The sequence below is a fragment of the Ambystoma mexicanum genome, chromosome 4p, assembly GCF_040938575.1.
Source record: "Ambystoma mexicanum isolate Mex_15411 chromosome 4p, UKY_AmexF1_1, whole genome shotgun sequence".
Taxonomy (NCBI): domain Eukaryota; kingdom Metazoa; phylum Chordata; class Amphibia; order Caudata; family Ambystomatidae; genus Ambystoma; species Ambystoma mexicanum.
This window is the reverse complement of record NC_090927.1, coordinates 623,140,590-623,160,061: the sequence shown is the minus strand read 5'-3', so window position 1 is coordinate 623,160,061 and position 19,472 is coordinate 623,140,590.

Genomic DNA, 19,472 nt, shown 5'->3' with positions numbered 1-19,472 from the left:
CAGCTTGCATTTCATGTATTTGCATTTGGCACTGATTAAACTCTCTATCTTTCTTGTCATTTTCCTCTAGCATTTTGACAATTTCTTGTTCAATAGCATGAAATTCGTTTTCTCTCTCCATGTTGTCCTTTTGAAGCGTTTGCATCTCTAATATGGTGTCATCCTTGTCTTGCCTAATTGCATCTATGACCCCATTTAATTATATAAGTTCCTGTTTACTCTCCTCAAACTGCTTTTTTTCCTGAGACAGTTGTTTGTCCAACTCACTGCGTTTAGACTGCATCCCTGTGTTAGACTGCTCTAATTCCACTTTTAGACACTTTACCTGCTCACTTGACTCATCCAAACTGATCTGTAATTTATTAATTACTTCACAATCATTCTCCTGCAGTCTTAAAGACCGATTCAAGAGTACCCAAAGCTTTGCACATAACCTTATGATTGCATCTTTCTCTGCATTTTTGTCTGATGCCCTGAAAAGTCTTAATAGGCAGACTTGAATGATGCTTCCTTCTTCAAAAATGTCATGCAAAGACTTCTTTTGCACCTCCCACATATGCGATCTCGCCATAACATGGCATTTTGTGATGACCACACCCCATGGGCAAATAGCTTTGCCTCGAGGTAGTTCACCAGCTCAGAAAAATGTGCTTCAATTTGGGACATAATGACTCTGTGCACAGAGCCACACTATCACCTCACAGAAGTTCCCTTTTAAGTGCTCCAAATGGCTGTCCTGAACACACTTGCCATGCCCAGTAACTGCTTTAAAGTTTGTTCCTGGCCAACGCACCAAAATATTTTAGGGATTTTGTCATAGGGCTCTTCTTATTTGGTGGTATTTTAGTACTGTGGTAAAATAGTGGTAAAATTGTGGTACAGCTTGGTTATGGTGATGCCTTGTATGATTTGACAAGACTCCCCTCTAATACCTGTATTCTACTTAGGGTCAACTCCAAACACAGAATAACGGACTTTGATACTGGGAGGCAGGAGCTGGCTTCGGGTTAACACAGTTGCATAAGGAAGGTTTTTGGATGTTCTGCCTCCTTTGTCATCCTCTGCAGCCAGGCCCCATATGGGCCTGTTTGAAGCAGCCCCTGTTGGTATGATAATCGCTTATAACAGATGCAGGGACTAACATAACAGGGTGGATCTATGGAGCCTTTGTTAGTTAATCAGGCTGACCATGGCAAGGGGAAGGTTGATCCTCCCTCTTGCTGGAGCTGGCATTGTGCATTCCTCGGATGTCACATTCCAGCTAAATATGACTGGGGCGGATGGTGCTTGTAGGCATTTTTGAGTCTGGAGTACATGGGTCTATGTTTTTGTTGTGGTGTGAGCATAGGAAAATGTGTCTAGATTAGCCCCACACATTTTCCTGCGGTTGGCCTACCATCATTCCATTTATTAAACATTTTAACAAAGCCAACATAGAAGTGGAGTCAAGTACCCCCACCAAAAGCTCTGCCCCCATGCTGCCTATATGTTGGGAGCCACAAATTGCAACACGTGCAGTGCAAGTAAGGATGTCTGTACTGCAGAAAATCATGGAAACAAGGTATCCATTAAGAAAACCATATATGCATTCACAAAGAAATAATGCCCTTTTGGATAAAGTCCCAGAAGAAGTGTGAAATGAGTTAAAGAGGAGATTGGTGACGTTATGCGGAGCAGATGATGACGTACTTGGAAAAGAGGCACGAGGAAGAAGAATGTAGACATTCTATAAGCTCTGAAGAGAAGATGGTAAAGATGAACAACATTTCAGGGTCCAGATGAAGATGCGCATGCAAACGAAAGGCGGAAGAAAATGTAAATCAGTTTACACTTGTACAGACGCAGTAACGCAAGTAGACAAAGTCATTTTAAGGCTTGCTATGTAGTGAATAGTTTTGCGGCGATGCGCCAATGTATAATACATAGGAATGTATAGAACCTAGATATTCCACAGTGCACTTTAAAGCAATGCTGAAACCCATGATTGGAAAGCGTTTTCAGTGTGGCATAGATGGAAAATTACTGATGTCGAGAGAGAAATTCAAGAGAGGATTATCTGGCCCAGCACCAAGAAGACAAGGCCACCGTGAGTCTGGGTGTCCATCCAGTAGTTACAGTGAATGTGAGAAAGAAACAAACTTCTGTTTGAACTAGAATGGAAAACCACCTAAAGCGTGAAGAGTTCATCACTTAATAGAATAAAATGCTGCAAAAGGCTTGAAAATGCGGTCTCCCAGTCACATGGTCATATCAAAATAGACTTTGAGTCAAGATATACTGAAATCAAGAATATACTCCCTTTATTTCTCAGGTGCTGAGCGTTTCTACAAGGCCACGTTCAAAGCTAAATTGACTGGCAGACTGCAAGAGTGATGATAGATGTGGGGATAATTGGAAGGGGAGGCATGATCATGCCCCATTAGTATAGAATGTATACCTAGATGTTCCCTGTAATCCTATCACATCCCCAAGGAGGTTTTTGTAGTTTGCCACAAAGTGTGATGTCACTTATGATGAGTTTTTACTATAAAAGTTGTGTTTTTTATGAAATGCTCTGAGAGAAATCGAGCGAACGTTGGATGATGTCTGTTGTAACTCAGTGTTTTAGATAATTGCAATTAAAACATCACTGTTTTGCCAACTTCCTGAGTCGGTTTGATTATTGATGTTTGAGTAACTTCAGCGTCCCCATCCATCTCAAAGTATTGCTAGCTCGTCTTAAAGTGCACTAGGTTTATGGGTTCACGTGGTAGCAGATAGATGATGGTTCAAGGTCGTCGACCCAGTAGGCTTTTAAAGGTCTCAGAAATATTGGCTGTCTTCCACCATTTAGCTGGAGGAACGTTAAGTCCCTGTAGATAGTGAGCAGTAGTAAAAACCTGCAAGTCACTAAAAGATATGTGGGACGTGTACCTCTTTCTCTGAATTCCCCTCCCGGTTTCTACGGGCAGCTGAGCGGACCGAAGGCTGAAGCGGCTGGTTGAGGAGGAGGCGATACCAAGGTTCAGGAGCTCAAAAGAGAATGGTGAGCTAATTGAGAGATGGCAAAAGCATGACTTTGTATTAAATGGGAAAAGAGTAACGGAGGGTTGGTTGGGTATTTGAGTTAACGACGAAGTGCGTCAAGTAGAAGTATTTGGTTGTGGACGAGGAATGATCCATAAAATATAAGCCCGGAATCCTACATCAAGGACATCGAGAAGGAGTTATTTTAAAATCCGTAATGGATATATAGGAGACAAACAGATATATCTGTTAAAGAGGACAACTCACACTCTGATCAGAGTCATTTATTAGGGGCTAGAGAAGCCATAAGGAGCATTGGCAGAAGCATATGTGGGCCAGCCAGTCTGTCTGTCTGTCTGTCTGTCTGTATATTGTATGTATTATATGTGATAACGAAACAATGAAATGTCGAGGAGCGACAACCTATAGATTGTGGTAAAAGTCTGAGAATAGATTATTTATTTATTTAGTTGATAAAAGTATTGATTAAACAGGTAGACTGAAGTGAAGTGAGACAGACTGAAGTAAAGTGAGACATAGATGATTGGAGCTATGACGATTGGTGCACGATCATATTGTGTTATTTTCTGAAAAAGTATTTTCTGTGTAAAACAACGGTAAATATTGACAGTCAATTGTGACTTGTCATAATAGAGGATGTAACTCTGCTTATGCACCTGTGCAAACAGCTGCCAAAACACGCACCCAAACTTGAACAATTTAGTGCAGAATAGGTTAAGGGTACAGCAGACACAATGTTCATGCCATAGCCCAAGGAGGATCACTGGCAAAAGCAGTTTTGCAACACATGACCACATACCTGCACGCAGCATATACGGGCAAGAAGTTAGAAAAAAGGTTAGCTAGCCTAGTGCTTTGGAAGATGTACCAGGAGGAACAGGAAGACCTGCCTCCTGAAGACTGTAGGCTTAACCAGTGTAAAGAGGGGGGTGTCGAGCCTTCTGCTCCCACCACCGCTCATGAAGAAAATGATGATAGTACGAAAGATGAAGGAGTATATCTATTAAGAGAGCTTAAGGCAGCGGCAGGATATAGTAATCTGACGCATGAGCTGCCCACATACAGCATTGACGAAAGTCCGGAAAAAATTCCAAAAAGGGATGTGATCTCTAAAGTCCCACGGGACAAAGAGAGAAGTGAACAACTGACTATGACTCTAGATATAGAAAGGTAAAATAAGAGATGGAAAGGAGAAACAGACAAAGCTGACGAGATAGCGCTCATACAGAACAAATGGATGGACAGTGAGATATTTCTCAAACTTGATAGGAAGAGCATTCAGGAAGTATGCCAAGGGGAAGATCAAGATAAGCAAGATAAAAAAGACAGGGAACAAGAGAAACGGTTGAGAGAAGACAAGGCTAAAAAGAACAGTAGATTAAGACGAGAACAATTGTACAAGGAAGAGCAGTTAAGAAATGAAGAAAAGGCAGAAGCATGAAATATGACAATAGACCGAGAGCTATTGAAGAACAAGACAGGCTAGAAAATAATAGAGAAGAAGAGGAGGAGCAGAAATTGAGAGAGAAAAGAATGCAAAGATGAAGAAACGATGAGGTGCCTAGGGCAAATGAGAGGAGTGATGCAAAAAGACAGGAGGAAGAGAGGGTTAGAGAAGAAGCAAAGAACCAAAAGGCATTTGATGAAGAGACGGAATGAAAGAGAAGACAGAGAGCACGCAACATTGATTGTATTGAAAAAGAGCAAAGAAATTGTATAGAAAAAGAGAAAAGATAACTAAAACCAGTAGTAGCATGGGAGGACATAGAGTAAATCTAGAGGAAGATTTTGAGATATAGGAGATAAAATTGACAAAGTCTATCAAGAGATGAGGACAAAAGGTGAATTAAAAAATAAAGGGTAAGATGATCGATTTGAAATTTCCCAGTTACATGGTAAGAAGGGAAGCTCGTTTAGTTTCAAGCACAGATCTATGTCTTTGGACAGGATGACTTTAAACAGAGACGAAAAGGAGGATAGCCACACGAGTTGGCGGTAAAACATGTCAGACGAAGATAGGGAAACCTTCTGTGGGGAGGAGGGAGCTGGTGCATGTGGTTCAGAGGGATCTTTTCCGACTGATTAAGAGGTTAGATTGTCAGATCTGGTTCTACCTTTACCAAGGACGCCGACGCCAGAGCTGGTGGCGCGGCCAGGTCGACTTAAAGGGCGAACCCACAGAGTAAAAGGGGACTCGCCACCATATGTAAATAGACTAAGGTCATTGCCAGGAAGACCTCGATCAGGAACCATTGTCCCTACTATGGATAGACAGAAGATGGAAACCAATTACGATTTATGGATTTCACAGCTTACCTTGTTAGAAAAAGGAGGGGCCAGACCGCAGTATATTCCGTGTCCCCAAATGGACAAGGATTATTTATGATGCAAACGCCCGAGTTTAACTTCGGGTGCCAGAAAATGGATCTATGAATTAGGGAAAATGACATGAGGAAACATGTTAGCTATGTGGGACATTAAGGGTCTTCTTGCAGCTATACTTGGGGAGAGGGCCGATGACATTTGGACGAGAGCAGGATACGTAGTGTCACAGCACGGAACACAGCACACAATGGCACACCATTCAATAATTGTAGAGCAGTAGTCTGGAAAGAGCTCTGAGTACAATATCCTGATACGTCAGATATGGGAGCTATAATGGCACGTAAGATGCAGGAAGGGGAAGATCCGCTTGCTTACAATCAAAATGTTCAAGAGCAGTGGTCTTTGGAAACTTGCGAGCCATGGGAAAAATCTATACCTGTATTTTATCATATGTTATGTCAGGGATTGCCAGATCAGCTACAGAGACAGCTTAAGATGCTAGTGGGTATGGAGGTAAAACCATGGCCAGAAATACAGTTGACCAGCGTGCATCATTGCCAATTGTTGCAAAGGAAAAATTGAAAGAAAGAGGATGCTAGGAAGCTTGAGGAGGCTACGTTAGTACAGAAGAAGTTGTTAAAGCATGATATAGAAGGGGCGATGCTGACTAGTGGAGAAGGGCTGGATCACAGCAAGCATCAGGTATGCCACAGGTGAACAACCAATGGCAGTTTGATCAAGGAGGGAACAGATTTATGCAGAGAGGCAGAGGATGCTTCTGTGGAAGAGGAGGCTTTCAGAATGATCAGGGAAATGTCCAGGGTCATCAAGGAGGTTTTCAGAATAACCAAGGAAGTAATCAAGGCACACAGGATGGGCAGGCTAGTAGATTCCCTCCTGTGTGTTGGACATGTGGAATGACAGGGCACATCACAAGAACATGTGGGAGCCAAGGGTATGTGCATAATGGGCAATTCTCAAGAGGGGGGAACAGCTTATCATCCAGCATATAGCCCACAAAGCAGAGACCTATTTGCCCAAGATCAGACAGTGTATCAAACACAGGTACTGCCAGCATAGCAGGCTTTGCAAGCACAGAAAGCACTACTGAATTCGCCTCAAGGCAAATCGCACCATGCACCCATGCAGATACAGCAGAGCGCAAACACAGGACAGGTGTCAACTCCTAGGATAGCTGGTGTCACTGTCACGGGTGGGAATCCCTTTATGGGTATGGGAATAAATAAGTGCCCACAATAGAACTACTCACTGGTTGACTTGATGTGTTCAGTACTATCTGTGATGCCTAATCCTCAAGAGGAACCTAGGGTTGATGTCACGATAGGAGCAAATCATTTTCTTTTTAAGGTGACACTGGGGCAACTCGCTCATGTACACGAGAGGGAACATTTTCATTATTGGGTAATGCCATGAATGCTCAAGGGTTCTCAGGTGCTACAAGTAGGGTTCCTTTTACTGAAAACTTGCCAGTCTCTATAAGAGAATGTGATATGTCTGTTCCACTATTGTATTCGAATAAAAACAAACGCCAGTTAATATACTGGGCAGAAATCTAATGACAAAGCTAAATATGACAATCTCCTTCACTGATGAAGTCATAGTGTGTTCTACTCCAGGAATACACTATTTAAACATGGGCAAATTTATCATGGCATTTACAGAACAAATAGCTATGCAAGGAGCACTTCTAGAGCCAGAAGTCTTTCATTATGGGGTATGCATTTTGTTAACATGGCTCCCAGGTTTAGTAGGTAAGGTAATGAGAATACCTGATGAATTCTTGTTCAAACCACAGATTCCCATGGACGAAGAGGGGGGACAGATGTTTCCCTTAGAGTTATAGGCAGCTGTAGTCTGAAGGGAATTGGCCATGCTTGAAGGATTTGATGATGATGGCAGGCCATGGAGAACAGTGATTGCTATTGGAGAAGGATATCGATTGACTGACATCATTGACGAGGATATGTTTACAGACAACGCGTCAGATGACGAAGCAGTGTTTGAGATGAGCATTACATATTGGATCAGGCCAGAGAGAAGAGAGATCCAACAGAAAATGATGATTGTGTGGCAGCGTCCCACATTTTCTGATGAGGATATGGAGAAAGTGCTGACTTGTTTATGGACTACGGGACATAGGCCTATTGAAGGGGGTGGGAGAAGTCAAGATTAAACTGAAGCCAGGAACAATTTTACCTCGAGCAAGGAAAAACTGTTGAATCTGCTCAGTGATTTCCACAAGTGACTGGCTGAATGCTGAATGGTTTATAGGATCTCTCATGAACACAAAAGTTTTAGTTTCTCACCAACCAAGATAAGGATGAACTTGAATCAAATAGTAAAAGATCATAGCAAGTAGTTTGTGGGCATCATCGTTAGACAGGACCATCTGTATCTCCAGTAAGATGCTCAGGCAACAATCTTACCTGCTCCATTATTGCTGCCAATAAGCGTCAAATAAGCAGGCCATTCTTAGGATCCTGGAGAAACACACATATGTTAGTGCTCCTCCCAACAAGAGTAGGGTAAGTTCTGAGTATAAAAATGAAGACAGCAATAAGTAGTCTGTGTATATCGGCATCAGTAAGGACCAAAGGTGCCTCCAAAAAGAAACTCAGTGAGGAATGAATCCAGGAACTGCTCCCTCTTCCAATCGTCAAACATAAAATCAAGATCTGACATGCTCGATTTTACTTTTGCACTCCTTAGTCCACTGTCAACAAAGCCCCTGTGGCTCAAGAACAAATACCTTTTTCACTCCCTGCTTAGCAGCTACAAGGAGTGTACTCTTTATCTGTCTACTGCACAGTCTCTACGTCTTTCTTCCTCGTCATTGATCTAGTCTGCACATGCTGAAGTTCTTCATCTTGACTTGCTTCCAAATGGGGTGGGGGTGGTGCGGCCTCTCCTGCGTAGACTTTCACGTCACCTTGATGTATCCAAGCTTGTCGTCCTAAGACTTTGACTGCTGATGGGGTAACGTCCTCTAGTATGAAAGGGCAGTTGAAACGAGGCTCGTGCCACTTTCGTGTGAAGTTTCTGATCAGTATTTGATCTCCAGAAAAAAGTCTAGGTACAGGTAATTCTTAAATTGTGATTGCTGCATGGTCTTCATCTTTGTTCTGAGACCGACACCCCATTCGCTTGACTTGATCTGAAATGACAGAGGTATTAGCCATCATACATGTTAAGTATGCACGTAGCTCATCTCCTTACAAACCTGCAATTGTCTAGGCATCACTCCTAGTCCTCGATGGAGGAGTTAGAGGCGTTCTCATTCACCTTCCTGTGACTAGTTCATGGGGTGTGAGGTGGTGGTCTGAGCCAGGCTGATTTCTTAATGCATATAATGCAAGGGGCAGGCAATGCAGCCACCCATTCTTCAAGGTTGGTTTAAATTTGGCTATTCTCTCTTTGAGCAGACAGTTGTATCTCTCAAATATTCTGTTCGCTTGTGGGTGATAAGCAGAAGAAAACTTGTGCTTATTGCTAAATAATAAGCTTATTTGTTCAAAAACCTCATTCACAAAATGGGGGACATTATTTGATCTCAGCACCTCACATATTCTTCATCTAGGAAATACTTCTTGGAATAAAAACTTCAGAGCGCAAGTGGCATCAGGGAATGTGCATTGACCGGCCTCGATCCACCTAGAGAAGGGGCACCCCACCACTATCATATATCTATATCTATTACAGACTTGCAGCATGTCAATATAGTCAATATGTAAATGCAGAAAAGGACCAGTTGTTTGAGGAATTACTGCTCTGACAGTTTGCAGTATGTGCCTAGCAGTAAACCTTTGACATATGATGCAATTTACTACATAAAAAATGAATGTGTTCTAACAGGTTCGGTATGAACCAGTCCTCCGCAATCGTTGCTGCAAGGCTTTCCCTAGTGACATGCGCAGGGTAGTGTAGCTGTTCTAACGCCATCCTTAATGAGGCTACAGGTATCAGCGGTTTACCAGTGCTGTCTTATCGCCACAGTGCATCGGAAAGGGATAAAGAACACCCCCTCCATGTCCAGAGGTCTTTCTTCTTCCTGTGGGGCTTCACCCTGAACTTCAATAAGTAGCTTTTTTGATAAATGATGAAAACTTTCATTCACAATCATCATCACAACTATTTTTTCTTTCACATCAGGCGTATCAAAACTCATTATGTCAGATGAATATGCAACCCTTTTTGCCTCTTCGTCTGCGGCTTGGTTACTGAGTCAAGTAAAGTCTGTTCTCTTAGGGTGCACAGCGCACTTGACTATTGCGATGGCTACTGGGAGTTGTAGTGCCTTAATGAGCATGTCCAATAAAGCAGCTTGTTGCACCGGAGTGCCGTCCGCTCGGAGGTAACCCCTACTTTTCCAATGTGCTAGCCCTGAATGCATGGTTGATGTCACATAGGTGGAATCACTGTACACTTTTACTTCCTGATCTGCGAGTTTCTCGAGCATGACAATCAGCGCCAATAATTCTGAAGCTTGTGCTGGAAAGCTAGACGGTAGTCTTGCACTTGCCATTACTTCAAATTCCCCATTAGCCTTGTGTTTTACCATAGTGGCACCTGATTGTCTTTCCCCATCAGTCTGATTGATTCTTGAAGAACCGTCAATAAAGAGAATCTCCCCTGCTGCAGGAGCATTTTCTTTTACTCTCGGAATATTGTCATAGAATTCCTCATAGTTCGAACAATCATGCACTTGTTAATCCTCTGCCAGTGGTTTGGCTACAAACGTGGCAGGGTTCACCATTTTACACCTGACTATTTTGATCGCTGGATTTGATATTACCACCTCAGAAGCAGAAGCTCTTTGAGATGTCAGTGTGCCTTTAGCTTTCTCAAAAAACAGCAAATAAAGCATGCTCAACAAATAAAGTCATGCAACACCCCATTACTGTGGTTGCAGACTTCTCAAAAGCGAATACGGCAGCTGACAATGATTGTTTGCAAGGGAAGTGACCCCTCATTACTGGGTCTAAAATCCCACTGTAATATGCTAAAGGCTTGTACCCCAATGTAGTTCTCTGTGCGAGCAATGCTGCCATAACTGTTCCATTTGTATGCAATAATAGAAATAACTCCTCAGAATAATTGGGGTTTCCCAGAACTGGCGCTGTGTATAAGTACTACGTGAAGGCCAGCATCCATGCACCTGTGGGAACAAAATTCCTGTACCCTAAGAACCACAAGAAGTATGTGGGAAGATGGATCTACTGCAGACCAACTGGACAGTGCATGCATATCACTTGGAGTGTTGAAGAGCATGTGAAATCAGCAGGATGCCTGAAAGGAGTCATAAAGTTATGTATCCCAAATAAGCATTTCTTCAGACAAGGACGTCTTGATGTGGAGAATGATGAGACAGTGGTCTGTGAATCGCCCAGAGGGGGGAGTGTAGAGGTGGAGTCAAGTACCCCCACCAAAAGCTCTGCCCCATGCTGCCTATATGTTGGGAGCTGGAAATCGCAACACATGCAGTGCCAGTAAGGATGCCTGTACCGCAGAAAATTATGGAAATAAGGTATCCATTAAGAAAACCATATATGCATTCACAAAGAAATAATGGCCTTTTGGATAAAATCCCAGAAGAAGTGTCAAAATGTTTGGAAGAGGAGATGTCATGCGGAGCAGAAGATGATGCACCTGGAAATGAGGCACGAGGCAGAAGACTATAGACATTCTGTACGTTCTGAAGAGAAGCTGGTAAAGATGAGCAACATTTCAGGGTCGAGAGGAAGAAGCTTATGCTACAGAATCAGTGAAGAAAACTTAAATCAGTTTACACTTGTACAGACGCAGTAAAGCAAGCAGGCAAAGTAATCTTAAGGCTAAGGCTAGCTACGTATTGAATAGTTTTGAGGTGATGCAACAATATATCATACATAGAAATGTATAGAACTTGGCTATTCCACAGTGTATTTTAAAGCAAGGCTGAAACCCGTGACTGGAAAGAGTTTTCAGTGTGGCACAGATGGAAAATTACTGATGGAGAGAGAGAAATTCAAGAGAGGCTTGGCTGGTCCAACACCAAGAAGATGAGGCCCCTGTGAGCCTAGGTGTCCATCCAGTAGTTACAGTGAACGTGAGAAAGAAACAAACTTCTGTTTGAACTAGAATGGAAACACACTGAAGGCGTCAAGAGTTCATCACTTAATAGAATTAAATGCTACAAAAGGCTTGAAAACGTGGTCTTAAAGTCACATGGTCAGATCAAAATAGACTTTGGGTCAAGCTACACCGAAACCAAGAAGATACTCAGTTTATTTCTCAGGCACAGAGAGCCTCTACAAGGCCACGTTCAAAGCCTAATTGACTGGCAGACTGCAAGAGTGATTATAGATGTGGGGCTAATTGGAAGAGGAGGCATGATCACGCCGACCGTCCATGCACCTGGAATGTAGCCTGCGTGCTGCTAGCATGTGGAATATACCAGAGGGGAGCAAAGGTGCCAAACCAATGGTAGAGGGCCATGTATCAAAGAGCCATATAGTTTGTATACCCAATAGAGTGTTGAGTATTAGAGTGACACGAAAGGTGCTTTGCACTTGGGATGGCCTTAGTTGCCCACGTGACAGTAGAGACCCAATCACTTTCCCTGTTAGTATGGAACATACACTTAGATGTTCCCTGTAATCCTATCACATCCCCAAGTAGGTTTTTGTAGTTTGCCACGTAGTGTGACGTCACTTATGACAAGTCTTTACTATAAAAGTTTCAATTTTTATTAAATGTTCCGAGAGAAATCGAGCAAACATCAGACGATGTCTGTTTTAACTACCTGTTTTAGAAAATTGCAAATAAAACAGCATTGTTTTTCCAACTGCCTGAGTCAGTTTGATTATTGATGTTTGAGTAACTTCAGCAGCCCCATCCATCTCAAAGGGCCTCATTAGGACCCAGGCGGTAAGGAGTTTACGGCGGCGTAAACAGCGCCGACCCTTACCACCTGATTCCGAGGACCCTTAGCGCCATGGAGGTTTTAACACCTGCTTTTAGCAGGTGTTAAAATCTATGGCGCTAAGGGACCTTGTTGTTAATTACGCCACCGTAATTTACGGTGGCGTAATTAACGCCTTCCCCACTCCCATTATGCCCTATGGGGCAAAAATGGGAATGGGAAAGGGTAAATGGGTTAATGGGGGCTTACCGCCCCACTCACCTCGGAATGGGGCGGTAAGTCCGCCAACCACCATGGCGTAAACGTAGTTTACGGCATGGTGGTAAAGGTACGACCCAGGCGGTAACTTACCGCCTGGGTCGTAATGAGGCCCAAAGTATTTCTACCTCGTCTTAAAGGGTTCTAGGTCTATGGGTTGACCCACATGAGTGCACACCCACCCTGCAGATGGTCGAATTTCTTACACAAACAGTAACACATAATACGATGAGAAAGTATGTTTATTACAGAAAAGATATGACCAGTTTTGATTTAAAAAGGTTCACCAAAGCTTACAACCTAGAATATTAATTGAACGACTCTTTAAGCAGTAAATAACCCTTTGTATTTTTTTCCAAATAAAGGAAAAAAAGAAGAACACTTGTAAAGAAGCAAATAATTCCGATTTTTAGGAGTTTGTAAATGAAAAGATTGAACGCGAGACAAATCAAAAGGTGGACACTGAGCACAAAGAAGAAACTGAGAAGCTGAACTAAGTGAATGTGAAAGTTGATTCACAGTAATAAGGTCACAACAATAAGTGCGAGCCAATGCATGGACACATTTAAAATCAAATGTAGCAATTTTTAACTTTGGAGTTTCACAGTAAGTAACTCTGGGTAATCCTGATGTGGAGCTCTTGCTCACTGTGCCTTAGGGAGTCTCAGCCTCATCTCTCGGAGGGGGCCCAACATGGATGAAGTACATGTCAGGGGATGCTGATGGTACTCTTGGTCAGAGGAGAATTAACAAGCATTTTGGTTCTGGACTGCTCTTATGGGTGGGAACAGACTGATATGCAAATTGCAATATCTCCCCTCTTTCACGGGTCAGTGAGCTAAAACGTGATTGTAGACCCTACTAAGTGGAAGGAATTCCACAGAACAGGTTATCTGAACAATGTTTGTTCTCAGTAGAGCGGTTTCCACACTCTTGAACACATTAAAAACAAAATATATTTGGAAAATGAAATGCAATGACCATCCCACTTTACCTACCATTTATTTTAATCCCACAATTCACAAAAACTTTGATGTATTACCAGAGGTGAGATCAATAGTGAGTGGGATAGGTTGGCAGGCAGAGAATATTTCAAAATACAGTGATCCATTTTTACAGCCAATTGATAGGAAACTGGACTCTTGTGTGCATGATTTGTGGCGTGCTGGAGGAAGGAGTCAAACAAAGGGGTGGCATGTTTATACAATATTTATTTAAATAAAGGCATATCTTTCCCTATCTCTAAAGGGGTTCCCCTACCTAAGGAAGAACTTGGGTGTTCATCATCAGGGTGGTTGTTCAACTCAAAATGTTTCCTCTGTCCAAACTAACCTACTCTAGCCCTAGCACTAACAAAAACAAAAAGACAGTAACACAAGCGGCTCCTGGAGAATGCCTTCCTTCTCCTGGTCCAATGGGATCAGCCCTAAGGGTGTGACTCTATTAGTCTCTAACAATAGTTCAAGTTCTGCCCTTGTAGAAAAAACCATGAGAATGACTCGCTTTTCCTGGTCCCGAGGTACAACAGCTGTTATCTACTCCTGATTGACTTGACCAGCCTCTTAGCATCTGGTTAGTAAACTTTTGCCTTAGTTTCTGATTCAACAATTTAGAAGCAGGAGAGTGACTCCCTTCTCCTGGTTCAGTTGGTTCAGCCTTTGGCTATCTTTGAACAGTTTGCAATCTGCAACAGATTTTATCAAGCTTTGCACTTCTTTTGAGGCATCTAAGACGCTTGCTTTAAAAATCAAACACTCCTGTTGTTTCCAACACACCGTTATTTCTTGTCTTCATTTCCCCTCCTCTTTTTGGTGAAAACAAGAGAAACTGTTCCCATAGAGTCCTTCGTAACACTTATAATGGAGATTATTCTTGTGACACTCTCAAGTCTGAATTTCTCTTTGGATGATAGAGTGTTGAGGCAGATTACTCCCAAGATGTTCCTCTCTTTCAGTCTCTTTGGCACGACTAAGACAAGGAAGATCACAAATTGTGTAACCTTCACACTTGATACTTCTATCCTAACTCTGGAGATGAGGGAGATACCTTCCAAGGCTTTCCTTCCTTTCAATACTCTTGATACAATCACTGAGACGGGGGAGATTACTCCTGATGTTTTCTTTAGCTTCAGCACCCATCCCCAATCTCCTACCAGGTTTCTTGTGACTCCCGTTACCTCTTTCTTGTTGGAGCCAGGTCACCGGCTCCTCCTGGGTTGTTGGGTCAGTGTGTTCCCATGGAATGCTCTCTCTGCTTCTCTTTCTGCTCCCCACTGTGTGCTTTGGCTCTGCGGTGTCCCTGGCCAGACAGTATCAGCGCAGTTAATGGATTACTCGGTCCACCTCCTCAAGGTCACGCCACCGTCGGCCGGTTTCCAGCTTCCAGTTAGGCCTGCTATTGAGTGTCCTGCCAAAGACTTCTGCAATCTGCTTTTGGCATCCTCCTGCCTTGAAGTTCACTTCCCCGATGTAGCTTCTTGATCCCAGGTCTGGCAGGCTTCACACCTGCTTCACCTTTCATTGGGTCCTGTCTCTGTGTTTATTCTATTCAGCTGGTTGCTCCCCAGTGGAGTGCCACAGTCCTTTGTTTGTTTCCATTGTGTTTTCTTCATGTCTCCTTGAGGCCACGTCTACCCAGTACCTTCTGCATTTGACAAAGGAGTAGTTTGTATAACTCCCTGAATCTTTTTCTTCATAGTACTCCTGGAAGATGACTTAAGAGTAGATTGTAGGTGTATTTTAGTCTTCCTGGTCTTAGTGGTATCAATATTTACAGGAAGAAAGAAAGGAGTGTTACAGTAGCATACAGTAGTGCTTTTAGATTGTTCTTAGCAGACTTTATGGATTTTCTAGATTCAGGGGCAAGAGTGTTAGGGAGTTCCATCATCGAATGGGAGTCCTTGCCCCAATGAAGGGAGTCTCTGCTTGAGAGGTCCCACATCCCACCAACCCTATGTGGAATATTGGTGGTCTCACCTCCTTAGCCTCACAGGGCAGGGCTCACACCTGGGGAGAAGTGATGTGATCCCATGAATTGTCACAGATACCACACATATTACAAAACATATTACAACAATGCAATTGACAAAGACAGTACTGTTCCCATGATGTAAAAGCATTATTTACATTAATCATTTACTTGCTGTCCTCTTTTCATTCTGCACTGCATCAACCCAGAACCTGCTCAACTCATCCCTCCCCTCTCACACTCTACCTGCAGCATCGTGACGCGGAGCCACAGGGTGAAGAAGTCTTCTTTGGGGTGAGGATATTTTTTAGCAACACAGGAAATCAAGCGGCGCTCGCTCCCACAAGCATGCTGAACAAATAATTGGATCTAAATGCAACATCTCCAGGTCATGTGAGCCTGGGCCGCCATCAGGCCCTGCCTGCTTTATTGCACCTACAAAGTGCCCGAAGCTATAAGGATCCAGGACTTCAACTACAGTATCATAACTGCACCCCTCCTTGGCACAGCAGTGCCTCCAATGGTAGCCTTGACAACATGGGCTGTGATTGGCTCGTTGATACTCCTACGCAGCCAATTGAAAGCCGACAGGCTTCGTAGCTGGCATCCTCACAATAGGCCTGCTGCAAAGGCCCTGTCTGTGCCTGTCCAGGCCTGGGAGGGCCTCCCTGCCCCTTATCGAGCAGTAATGCTGCCCACCATGACATTCTGACTACCACAAACATGAACTGTGACTCTGCACGGCATGCCCTCCCTGCTCTTTTACGTGAGTGATGTCTGAGCCTGCCTTTCTCTTTCTCCTTCTCCTTCACTTTAACCTCTAATCTGTTCGATCTGTGTCAATCTCCCTTCACATGGTTCCTACGTACTATTTGCATTCTGACTTCTCAATTGTAAAGGGTTCTTAGCCGGACTCTTATTTCACTGCTCTGACTCCTGCATTTACTGAGTTCCCCTTTAAATTGGAATCTAGGTGGTTTGTGTTCACATCCTGCATCCATTTGTGCAGTTTTTTTAAATCAAATCTAGGTTTGTGTTCACATATTGCATCCATTTGTGCACTGTTTTTTTTAAAAAAAAAATCGAATCTCGGTGGTTTTTGTTCACATCCTGCATCCACTTGTGCACTGCTTTTTGTAAAATCGAATCTAGGTGGTTTGTGTTCACATCTTGCATTCACTGTGCACTCCATATTTGATCCTGTTTATAATCATAGCCTGAACCCTCATGCGTTGCTTTGCATCATTGCCCCCGTTATTTACTAGGCCACCTTTGAGGATGGCCTAGGAATTTGCAGTGAAGCCCACTTCTACTTTTGCGTACTTTCATTCTATCCTCTGCCACTGTGTTGGGACACACCATCTCTCCTATCTTCTGTAATTGCAACTATGTCACCTAACCACCCTCTCTCATGAAGTCTGGAATGTAAAAGCACAAAAAAGACATCCAGCTTCAAACCCCGGCCTTCCCATAGCAGACACCTATGTCAGCACAAATTCCAGAGAGGTTTTCACTGATATCCTTTTCTCTGTGCCCTCGCCAGATCTATGGACTCCTCATAGCATCTCTACTCTCTCCCATTTCACTTCCTCTCCCATTAACGGTGGCACCAAGGGGGAAGTCCTCTTGGCCGGCTTCTCATCCTGACACGTTGCTTTGTTAATGTCTACCACACTGGCACTATCCTAGTTCAGGGTCCTCAACCCTACCTCCTTCTGTTTGACCGGTTCCTGCTGCCCTTCTTTAACTTTCGTCCTTCTGCTGCCTCTCCCCCTACCACTCTCTCTGTCCCTCCCCATCTGACTGGAGTACCACGCCCCTGTACTCCCCCTCAGAAAACCTACAAAGCCAAAGACCTCCTCCACCTGGCTACTCTTAACGCCCACTCAGCCAACAAACCCTCTGCTGACATCTGCATCTTTCTTGAAGACACTGACCTCAACATTTTCGCTCTCACTGAGACATGGTTCAATGCCAGCTCAGTCACTTCTTTTGACTGCCTCCTCCCTGACGGCTTCAAGATCGTTTCTAAGCCTCATCCTCACCATGCTGGTGGTGGGGTTGCTTTAATCTACACTGAGTGGGTTCCTTCTTCCCTCTTACCCACCCAGCTCTACTCTTCCTTCGAGAGCCTATTATGCAAATTGTTCATCTCTCTCTCCTCCAGTCTGACCATTGCTACCATTTACCAGCCTCAAGGCCTTATCACCCTGTTGCTCTCTGAATTGACTGATTTCTGCTCCTCCTTACTTTCAACCACCTCCAACCTCCTCCTCTTAGGTGACTTCAACATCCAATTGGACTCACCTGTCTCAGCATCCACTTGTTTCATTGACCTCTGCACCGCTCTATCATTCTCCATTCTCCCCTCTGGTCTAAGCCACTCGGCTGGACACAATATGGATGCCATCATCCACTGGTCCACTCTCTCTCCTCCACTCTGGTCACCCCTCTCACTTGGTCAGACCATTCACTCCTCTCCTCCCACCTGGGTCCCTTTGGCCCTCCTAGCACTCCTTCAAAAGCCCTGCCAACCTTGTTCACGAACATCCACCCGATGAAACGAGTGTCAGCTGCTGCCTTTGCTTCTACCTTCATCCACCCTTGTCCTCCTATATCAGACATTACCAGCGACTATGTTCTTAGCAACTTCCATTTGGCCATCACCAATACCCTTGACAACCTTGCCCTTGTCACAAGGATCTGCATGAAACCCGCCTCTAAGTGTAACACTTGGTACGTCTCCGATCTTGCAGCCTTGAAATGCAAGTGCAGAGCGGCAGAACAGAAGTGACAAACCTCAGGCTCACCCTCTGACAAACTGGCCTGCCACCTGCTCCAAAGGCAATACAGACTCTATCCAGGCCAAGAAAAAGGCCCACATTCAGGCACAGGTATCTGGTGCATCCAATAACATGGCTTAATTTGCCACAGTCTCCTCCCCCCTCTTCCTTCCCAGGCCCTCTGCAACGCAATGTCCCCACACTTTGTCACAAAAACTCAGGATATCCTAAACACCCTTGTTGCTCACCTGCCAAACCCATCCCACACCCCCTTGCCACCCTTGTCCACTCACCCTCATCCTTCCACCTTCCCCTCCTTCCACCTTCTCCTCCTTCCACCTTCTCCTCCTTCGCACCTGCCACTCCTGAAGAAGGTACCAGAGTTGTCCGATCCATGAAGGTTTCGTCCAAACAGGTTCCCCCCTAGTCATTCAGAACCATCAAGGACAGCATTGGCTCTCTTGCCTCTTCACTCACTGATTTCTGCAACCACTCTTTCACCACTGGATCTTTACACTCCTCCCTCAAGCACTCCCTTGTGTGCCCCCTCCTGAACAAACCTTCAGCAGACTCTTCATGTACAGCCAACTACCACATTATTTCAATCACCCGCTTCCTGGGGAAACTGCTGGAGAAGCTTGCCGTGCCCCAACTCAACTCACACATTGAACTTGTTGGAGGTCTCCATGACCATCAATCTGGATTCCGAGCATCCAGGGGTATGGAAACTGCTCTTCTAAACACCTGTGAAGAACTGCTTGCATTCCTGGACTCCAGCTCCCCAGCTGTCCTCGTCCTACTTGAACCCTTCTCTGCCTTTCACATGGTAAACCACTCCATCCTCATACAAAGGCTCCATGATACCCTTGGTATTTCAGAAATGGCACTGAAGTGGCTGACCTCTTTCCTAACTGACTGCTCTTCCCAAGTCATCCTGGGCACCTTCTCCTCTCCTACATCCTTCCCCACCTGTGGTGTACTCCAGTGTTCTATCCTCACCCCTTGGCTCTTTAACATCTACTTTTCTCAGCTGGCGCTTCTCATCTCCTCCTTCTCCGCCAACTTCCGCTGTTATGTAAATGACACTCAACTCTTTTTCAGACTTCCTGCTGACACTCTCACACCTTCTTTCATGCCCTGACAGCCTATCTGCCATCAAGGCCTGGTGCAATGATCTCTGCCTCAATGAA